The 9,938-nt window shown below is 40.9% G+C and overlaps 1 pseudogene; it reads right to left on the bottom strand.

The window, feature by feature from the left end:
* Positions 1–1,907: 1,907 nt before the first annotated feature.
* LOC146038828 (5S ribosomal RNA) lies at positions 1,908–2,027 on the bottom strand (annotated as a pseudogene).
* Positions 2,028–9,938: the final 7,911 nt, after the last annotated feature.

The raw sequence follows: 9,938 nt of genomic DNA on the forward strand, positions 1-9,938 counted from the left end.
GCTTCTATTTATATATATATATATATATATATATATATATATATATATATATATATATACAATGGGCATCAGGTCGGCACTCCATATATAACACAAATTCCGGTGCCAGGTCCATAAAGGGAACGTATACAGCACTTACCCCCCACACACAAGGTGAAGAAGAGTCCAGACCGGCACTCAGCGTAGTTGAAGAAAGAGGAAAGTTTATTCCATAACGTGCAGTAAATACATACAGCAGCTGCACTCGACAGCCGTTTCAATTGGACTCAGCCCCTGAGGAAAATTGGCTGAGTCCAATTGAAACGGCTGTCGGGTGCAGCTGCTGTATGTATTTACTGAACGTTATGGAATAAACTTTCCTCTTTCTTCAACTACGCTGAGTGCCGGTCTGGACTCTTCTTCACCTTGTGTGTGGGGGGTAAGTGCTGTATATATATATATATATATATATATATATATATATATATATATATATATATGTGTGTACTTTGTATGAGCGGCACCACCTGTTCTAGGGTCAGATCTTTTTTACAACAGTAATATTCCCTTACTTAGTAAAGGGTGTCAGCCAGTCTTTAAAAAAGAGTAATGGTATATCACTTAAAAAATGTGGGCAGATGGATAAAGATATCGGCGACTTATTACTGTGCTAATAACGCTGTTTTATAAATATATTTATTTTGATGACAAAAAGGTATATAAGGACAATGGTAAAAAATACATAAAAATACAAGGAGGATAAGAAAAAAAGTGTAGATAAAAATATATATATATATATATATATATATATATATATATAAATATGAAGACTTTCTACATATAAAAAATGTACATAAATATATAAACAATTAATAAAAAATGCTTAACTCAAGATGGTAGGAGGTTAGGTCTCCCAACGCGTTTCATCGATGTGACTTCATCAAGGGGTAGGGAGCAACTGAAGCCAGGCCGGTATTTATACCTCTATGCCTGCCTAGGAACTCAGTGATATCACTTCCTGTGACTAATTGATCATAAAGGATTGTGTATGTCCCATCCTGCTAAATGGGGGTATAATGCACTCTGTTAGATAGTACTAATTCATATTAAGACAATCGCCATAATTTTAACATTTATAAATACTTTAAAAATGTTCAATGCATGCATAATTAATAAAAGGCGGCACTTCCGCCACGTTTCCGGCATCCGTGGAGTGTTATTGCGCATGTCTGATTGTTTGTATTGGTGCCAGTGACCTTCTCCGTCATTGCGCATGCGCCGGGCGGAGATAATCCCGGCGAAGCTTCATACAGGACTCTTTTAGGAAACGTCTGCGTCCCTGGGTGTCGGCGGCCATTTTCCCAAGGATTTCTAAGCCTGAGATCTGATGTGATTTTAGCGGCGGCCATCTAATTGTAGTTGTTTCGCCGTGTGATATAATATATGAAAGAACAAAAACAAAAAGTAACTACATAATTCAGTATTACAGTTGCGTGTAGTTATACAAGGGGACTTTTAGGTATATATATATAGAAATACTTAAAAACATATAATAATTAGATAGTGAGCGTTAATATTTTCGTGATACGTCCTTTATATTAAGAGGATTTAACATGCTGGATCTAGAGAGAAGAAAAGTGCTGTGTGCTTTAGGTTTTACTATGGGAGTATCGGAATAATTATCATAATTCCCAAGACGGTGCTAATTATGTTCAAGACGTTATTTAAGGAAAGTGATATAATATAGAAATATAAATATAAAGTTATTATAATTATAGATATAGAAATATAAAGTTAAAAGAACATATATACACAAAGGAGCTGGATATGTAGGGGTGCTAAAGAATTTAAAAGTGATGCAGTATTAAGGTGCATTCCGTAGGGGGGAATTATATTTCTCCCCAAGTGGTCCATCAATCATCTTTTTGCTACTACAGCACCTGGTTTTCCCAAGAGGTCTCCCTTCTTGGTACTATCCTGGCCCAACACTGCTTAGCTTCCAAGATCGGACGAGATTGGGCATCACAAAGTGTGGTTTGACTTTAGATAAAATATGATGACACTTTTGAGAGGTTTAAATGAATTTTTATTATTATATTTATTATTTTGCACCCAGAAGTTAAAAGGTGTGTGATAAAAGAGGAAAAAATAGGGTGGTAAATCAGATATGACCTTATAAGAATGGTGCTATTTCATAGCTGTCATTAAAACCCAGGGGATGCAGAGTGTTCAATTCGAAAATACAGTACATTTCCCTCTGGGATAGTTTATTTGCCAGATCGCCACCTCTTGGTCCCATTTTGACCCATTCGATGGACTTAAAGGTCAGTCCCTCAGGGTAAAGGAGCCCATACACGGTCCGTTGTGTATGGCTCCGTTCTGTACTATGCGATGCGCGCTCCCGCGCATCACATAGTACGGTACAAAAAGTATGTGCTGCACATACTTTTTGTACTAGCTATACATCGGATCAGTTTGCAGTGCATGCACACTGCATGCACTAGGGATGCGATCCGATCCGATGTGTGCTGTTTAAGCACACAACGGATCCGATTAACGGACCGTGTATGGGGGGCTTTAGCGTTGTGATGACTCTCAAAATGCTTGTAGATGGCGTGGCTGTCTATCTTGTACTTGATGTTTCTACTGTGTTCTTGAATTCTTAGTTTCAGTGGTCTCTCTGTTTTCCCCACGTATTTCAGGTTGCATGGGCATTCCAGAAGGTAGATCAGAGATGCTGTATTACAGTTCATATAGTCTTTGATATTGTATTCTTTATTATCGTCAAAGTTGGTGAACCACTTCCTGTTAGGATGAACAAACCTACATATATTGCACCTTCCACACTTGTAGAATATGTTTGTAGGCTTTTGGATGTTAATAGGCTTGGTGCCAAGATATCTTTCAGGTTCTTGGATTTCTTAAAGGCTACCTCAGGGTTGGGTGGTAGAATTTCTTTCAGGGTTGGATCCATAAGTAGTATGTTCCAGTGCCTTTTGAGGCTCTGTTTTATTTTAGTTTCGTATTGGTTGAACGTGGTGATTCTGAAGGCCACTGATTCTTTTTTCTCTCTTTTTGTATTGTATTCCAGCAGGTCATCCCTTTTTATAGTGTTTACTCTCGGCAGTGCATTCTGGAGGACTTGGGTGGGGTATTCTTTCTCCTCAAACCTTTTTCTGTATAGTTCAAGTTGGATGTCACATTCTTCATCTTTGTTACAGTTTATTTCTATACAATTGAACTGAGAGTATGGGATGTTTTCTTTCCATTTATGTAAGTGGTTACTCCTGTAGTGTAAGTAACTATTAGTGTCCACTTTTTCGATGAAGTTCTTTGTTTGTAATTCGGTACCTTCCCCTGTCAATACCAAGTCTAAGAATTCAATTTTTGCTTTGTTGATTGATTTGGTTGTTTCCGATGTAATTTAGAAACTCCAAAAACTGGTCCTTATCTCCTTGCCACACAATTAAAATGTCGTCAATTTATCTTTCATTAAATCTGACGTTATCTTTAAAAGCATGGTCCGTGTAGATAAAACGTTTATCCCAACTCCCCATAAAAAGATTCGCAAAACTGGGTGCAAAAATAGTGCCCATCGCTGTACCACATCTTTAAAGATAAAACTGATCTAAAAATTTGAAATAGTTGTGACTTAAAATAAATTTCATAATATCACATATAAAAATCTTGTGCTGAGGTGTTAGTGTGTCGTCCTCCTCCAGGAATTCTTTGCATGCTTCAATTCCTACTTTGTGTTCGATACATGTATACAAGTGACTGGACATCTATTGTGGCCCAATTAAAAGAATCCTTCCATGTGAAATTTCTTAAAAGATTTAAAACGGTGGTGGTGTCCGTTAGGTAAGCTGGCAGGTTCATCACATATTTGCGTAAAAAGATATCAACATATTCTGATAGATTCGATGTCAGGGAATCAATCCCTGCCACTATAGTGCGTCCGGGTGGGTTTTCTAAAGACTTATGAGTCTTAGGTAAGAAATAAAAAATGGGGGTGATGGGATTGGACCTCGTGAGATACTGATATTCATCTTTAGTTAGGACTTTTTCACGTAGTCCTTGTAGTAATAGTAGTCTCAACTCTTCTATGAATACATCCTTTGGATCTTGGCTTAGGGCTGTGTAAGATGCCTTGTCGCCCAATAACCTGTTCGCCTCGCATATATATGCCTCGCGGTCCATAATGAGCAATCCCCCCCCCTTTGTCAGCTTGTTTCAAGATGATCTCAGGGTTATCTTTAAGTCGTTTGAGAGCCTCTCTTTCTGCATTTGACAAGTTTTTCTGCATGATTGGTTCTATTTCTTTATCACACAGGTCCTTTTTCACTAGATCGTAGAAGATCGCAATGTTGTTACCTTTCAATTCAATGGGATAGTATTTAGATTTTGATTTATTTCCTACTATGAATCTTCTTTTTAGAGGTGATGCTAATTTCACGTCTTCCTTCACACTAAATCTTGTGGTCTCCCGTATCCTGGTGGCTGTGTCCGTGGATAAAAAATCATCTCCAGTTGATTTGAGCCTCTGTAATGGTGTATAACGATTGAATGTCCTCCAATGTGGTGTATTTGGGCAGTCGTATAGTCTGATCTTGTTTCTAGTTGTGTATATATATATATATATATATATATATATATATATATATATATATATGTAGTAGGAGATTTGTTCGGCACTCCGGACGATAGATGATACACCGCGGTGCCTTCCTCCGCAGTTAATTAAGAAGAAGACCAGGGGCTTGTGGTGGGGCTCCCCGAAATAAGGCGGCACTCACGGAATTTGATTTAAAGATATCGATGTATTGGGGGTGACAAAGTTACGTCATTCGTCAACGTTTCAAGGTCACGCAGGACCTTTTCATCAGGACGTGCAGGGGTGCATAAAGTGCTGTGCATAAAGGGGTGCAGGCCAGTCTCTTACCTATTTGTAGCCTTCTAGCGTCTGTGCCCTCCTCACCGCCGCGGCATCACCGCTGCTGACTTCCGGGAGCTCTGTCAACGCCCACCTGTGACGTGCGGTCGTTGCCAGGCCAACCCTGGACGCCTGGTCACGGAGCTGCTGCACGGCCATGAAGGGGGGGTTTCAATCGGACCAACGTACAAACTGTTGGATAAAGTGAAAGATAAACGTGGGCAAACTGATAAAAAGTGCATAAGTTTATAGAAGGCTACATATTTCGCTAATGAAATGTGCATATAAAGTGAAAACGGGGTTGTGAAAACCGGGAAAAAACGGAAAAAAGCTGCGCTAAACTTTATGAATATGGCATAAGGGGAATTCTTATAATGAATATATAGTACGCAACTAGAGCATGGAGCACAGCATTATATGTACCACCAGCATAAAGACACTACAGATAGCACATGAGTAGAAGCTGATTTAAGCAAATTCCTCGAAGATGTTAAATGCTGTCGGTAACTAGGGCTCAGATGAATGTTTTCCATAATAATTGTTCATTCATCCCATTGGGGACAAGCGTGTTTAATCTAAAGATCCACATCGCTTCCTTTTGTGTGAGCAGTTTTTGCCTATCACCTCCTCTGCTGAGTGGGGGAACATGATCGATAATTTTGCTCCTGAGCAGCGGCGGTGATGCCGCGGCGGTGAGGAGGACACAGACGCTAGAAGGCAAATAGGTAAGAGACTGGCCTGCACCCCTTTATGCACAGCACTTTATGCACCCCTGCACGTCCTGATGAAAAGGTCCTGCGTGACCTTGAAACGTTGACGAATGACGTAACTTTGTCACCCCCAATACATCGATATCTTTAAATCAAATTCCGTGAGTGCCGCCTTATTTCGGGGAGCCCCACCACAAGCCCCTTGTCTTCTTCTATATATATATATATATATATATTTGTAAAGGAAAAAAGCGTCACTCCAGGTACTTTAAAAAGATCCTGTCATCAGGACAGTCAACGGCTCCGGCCCAAAACGCCGTTGACTTTGCAGTAAACACTGGATCTTTTTAAAGTACCTGGAGGGACGCTTTTTTCTTTTACAAGTATCCATTTACCAGAGTGACCCTCTGCAAGTAATTAACAGCGGAACTGGTGGCGGTGAGAAGTGCCGGACCCTATAGTGGTATAATATATATATATATATATATATATAGCGTGCAGAGGGCAGGCACTCAATCTAATCGGGATGGTAAATGCGCCGGGGTGCCGGAGGAAGAGTAAATAGTTTGCAGAATCTGGCACTCTCAAGGTCTTATCAGCAATGAAGACACAACACAGCACACTCAGGGAACCCTGAGGACGAGCTGTTGTCTCGAAACACTGGTGTCGGTCACCACACAATAAATCTTTGAAGTTGTATCCAGTCTCCGAGTGACGCCTTTTTGCCACCTACAGTACATTTGGTCGTCGACCTGGGAGGGCACCGGAGCAAGTATTGTCTACACTGAATTGTGGAGTGCCGGATTTCTTGTTTGGTTATATATATATATATATATATATATATATAGTTCCTGAGGTGGCACTCGCAATTTTGCTGTAACAATCTGTAATGATGGCTGGTGCCCTCCAAAGAAGATCCAGATCACTGGGCTTCAATAGGTAAATACTTGGGGGTGGCGGCACTCAGACCAAAGAAAAACGCATGACAGCAGATTTACGCCAACATTTCAAAGCTCCTGCGGCTTTTTTATCAAGGCTTTATAGAACAAACAAACACATGTGCATACACTTACATATATAACCTTCCAAGTTCCATTCAAGCGTCCCGACGTCTCCACGAGCGGTCCGCCTATGAATGACGTCATCCCCGTCGCCGATAGCCGGGAGGCGTGGAGGGAACACTGCACCTGACACAACCAGCCAATCGACGCTGTGCACGGTAGCTATGGAGACAAACAAACAAAAATATAAACATACTGAAAACCACGTGAATAAATACATTAACAATCCACAATGCTGTATTACTGGATTCTGCTGCAATGTCTGATGTATCTGGTTCTTAACATCTTAATATAACTGACTATGTAATAAACCATCATAACAGCAGCTGAAAGTGAGGCTTGACCCGCGATAATATGGGCACGGAAGGAGGTGAAGAAGAACACTCCCTGTGACGCCGCAGTATTACTGAAAATGAGGCTTGACCCGCACAAAACAAGATGGCCGCGGGAGCATATAAATAGGCTGACTGAAAGAGAGGTTGATACGCAGAACCCGGAAGTGCAGCTTTACGGACCCCGCGAACGGGACTGCTATTTAAAGTGGGCATTTACAAGCACACAGCACAAACTGAGGAAGATGCTGATGACTCACCACAGGCGGAGAAACGCGTTTTTGTAGCTGTGTTTGTTCCAGATACCGCTGAGTGACTTCTGCTCATTGCTGCCAACTATATCAGCAGAGTGGCATTGCTCTTTAGGCTGCTACTTATATCCCTCCTCAGCAATCAAACATCTAGCTGAGTGGAGGGTGGACTGAACTTTGGATATCCAATTGTGGAAACATCTTTGTGCAGCCTAAAGCTTTATTGAAAGAGCGGGACTGGTAATTATATAATCTGCCTTGCTAAAATTATGTAATGACTGAGAAATGAGCCATTTTGGTCTATTACATATGCCAAGCATTTGTTTGTTTTGTGTTGTATGTCTTGTTTGTTGAGTGTTATATATGAAGTGCACTTCTTTGAAATTTGAAACCTATTTTTTATTCAATATATAATTGCTTTATATGTGTTATTTTAATAAATATTCCTATTGAGGAAATCTACATTTGTTATCTCCTTCCTGAACACAGCTGCGCTCCTTGGCTATGCATGTAAGCCTAGGCAGCATACATTACTTCTAAACAGTTATTAAGGATGCTACAGGAGGTGGAGACCTTCTCTTGCATCCTAAATAATGGTCTGCTGTAAGGCTACGGCCATTTTGTGTGGGACATTCTAACAAGAGGAGCAGGAGCGCCGGGACTGACAGTAGGTCCAGGAAGCCGGGATCGTCAGTGCGGCGGAAGAAGAGGCAGCGATGAGGGGTGAGTAGGGTGAAGGGGGAGTGGGCCACTGGATCATATAAATTTATTTTTCGATCTTCTGAAAAGAGACCTTTGTGATGAAGAATTTATACCTTAAAAATGCTGAAAAGGAGGCTCTAAAAAGCCTATAAAAAATACTAGTTTAATATTCAAACAAGTGGATAAAGGAGAAAGGATTGTTAACCTTGACCGCATATTAAAGCTCTAAGACTCTTAGATAATGAAACATCAGGTTTTACCAAAGGATCCTACTGAGAAATGGATGGTTCGATTACATAATATATTATTAAGGACAAAAAATCTTGAGCGCTGGAATGAGTCTTGCCGCTGCTTAACCTCCAAAATGATAGTTCAACTCAACACTATCCAAAACAGATTTTTAATGTAAAGAATTTAGAGATGTATACCACAGCGCTGGACTCAGGTTTCAGAAAATACTTGGCATTTTAAGATGACTTCATATAATAGTCCGATAATACACTTTATAATCTCCAAAAATCCCAAACAGTCATACAGACAATGTGGCGGTAAGGAGTCATTCTTCTTTTTTTGAGAATATGTCCGCAAAAGTGAAATACTGTGCAGCAAGTCCCGGAATACCAAAATGAGTCAGGTTTTCTGGAAGCTTCAGGCAAGTGGCAGCACACTTCCTACCCCACAGTCATATTCCCCCGGTACCCCAGTCAATAACATGGTTATGTTTTCTGAGCCATGGCAACCACAAAACCACAGACACTGTAGGACTGTGGACCACAAAGAAAGATAATTTATCTGAATGGATAACCTCAAAATTGAGGTCAATAGGTGGGGTTTTGACTAGTAAGACCCTTGGGTAGAGAACTACCATCTACTCTGCAAACTGTAAGGGGTACGAGTGATATACTATGATCCCTGATAAACTGGATATATATAAAATTACCTGACTCCCCACTAGCAATAAATGCCTAAGTATTAATCCAGTCCCATCCGACCCCCAGTTGAACAGAAAATTACAGAGTTCTTAGGAGATAACATTGATAGACCTAACAATCTCTCCCAAAATTCTTGACACAACATGCCCCCTGCAACCACAATATAGACAGAGTTCCTGGGAGCGTCAATGGGCTGTCTTCTGATTGGAGCTCATTGGAAACTGGACTGAAGGTAGTTCCTTCTCAGAGCACCTCTCACGGATTCGCCTGTCAATGCGAATAACCAACTGCATTAACTGGTGCAGTGTCCCAAGAGCTGGATACTGGACTTGGAAGTCCTTAATCTAGTCTGATAATCTGAAATGGCTATGTAGAGCTGGATCATTCCAAGCTGAATCATTCGCACATTTTTGGGAGAATTAGGTCCCCCCTAGGTTTTCACAGATAAAAAGTTGCTATCGGAGGCTGGGCAAGGCAAGAGGAGAAGGGCCAAAGACTGAAAACAATACCAACCGAACAAGGTACCCACCATCCCTAGCAAGAATACTACTAAAAGCACTACTAAATCAACAATGCACAAGATTGTATACAAATAAAAACGTTATGCCATTAGCTGAAGCAGCCAGATAAAACAATGAACAAGGTTGTATTATAATGAATTAGTAAAGAAAATAACAGGGATCAGGGCACAGGCAGGAAGCAGAGGCAGGAATCGCTGATGTCCGGAGAGACCAGCGCCAACCAGATGCAGGCAAGAAACTCTATAACAAGCACCTGTACCAAAAGCCATCTTTTATTTGAAATTTCCACCGCTCAGCTGATGGCTCCCGGAAGTCCATTGTTGCTGCATGGCAAGGACCCCGGTGCTGCAACCCCGCAAGCAAGCCTCGGAGACCGGAGGACCCGACCATGGCTGCGAGTCCCCAGTTCCTAACAGGTGTAAATACAGCCTCAAGTTCACCAGCTTGTATACCGGTAGCCAATTGCAATATACCTTCAGAGAACTATAGAGTGACCTTCATATATCATGTAATGTAA

Source organism: Crinia signifera, chromosome 1 (assembly GCF_055691185.1).
Source record: "Crinia signifera chromosome 1, ASM5569118v1, whole genome shotgun sequence".
NCBI lineage: Eukaryota > Metazoa > Chordata > Amphibia > Anura > Myobatrachidae > Crinia > Crinia signifera.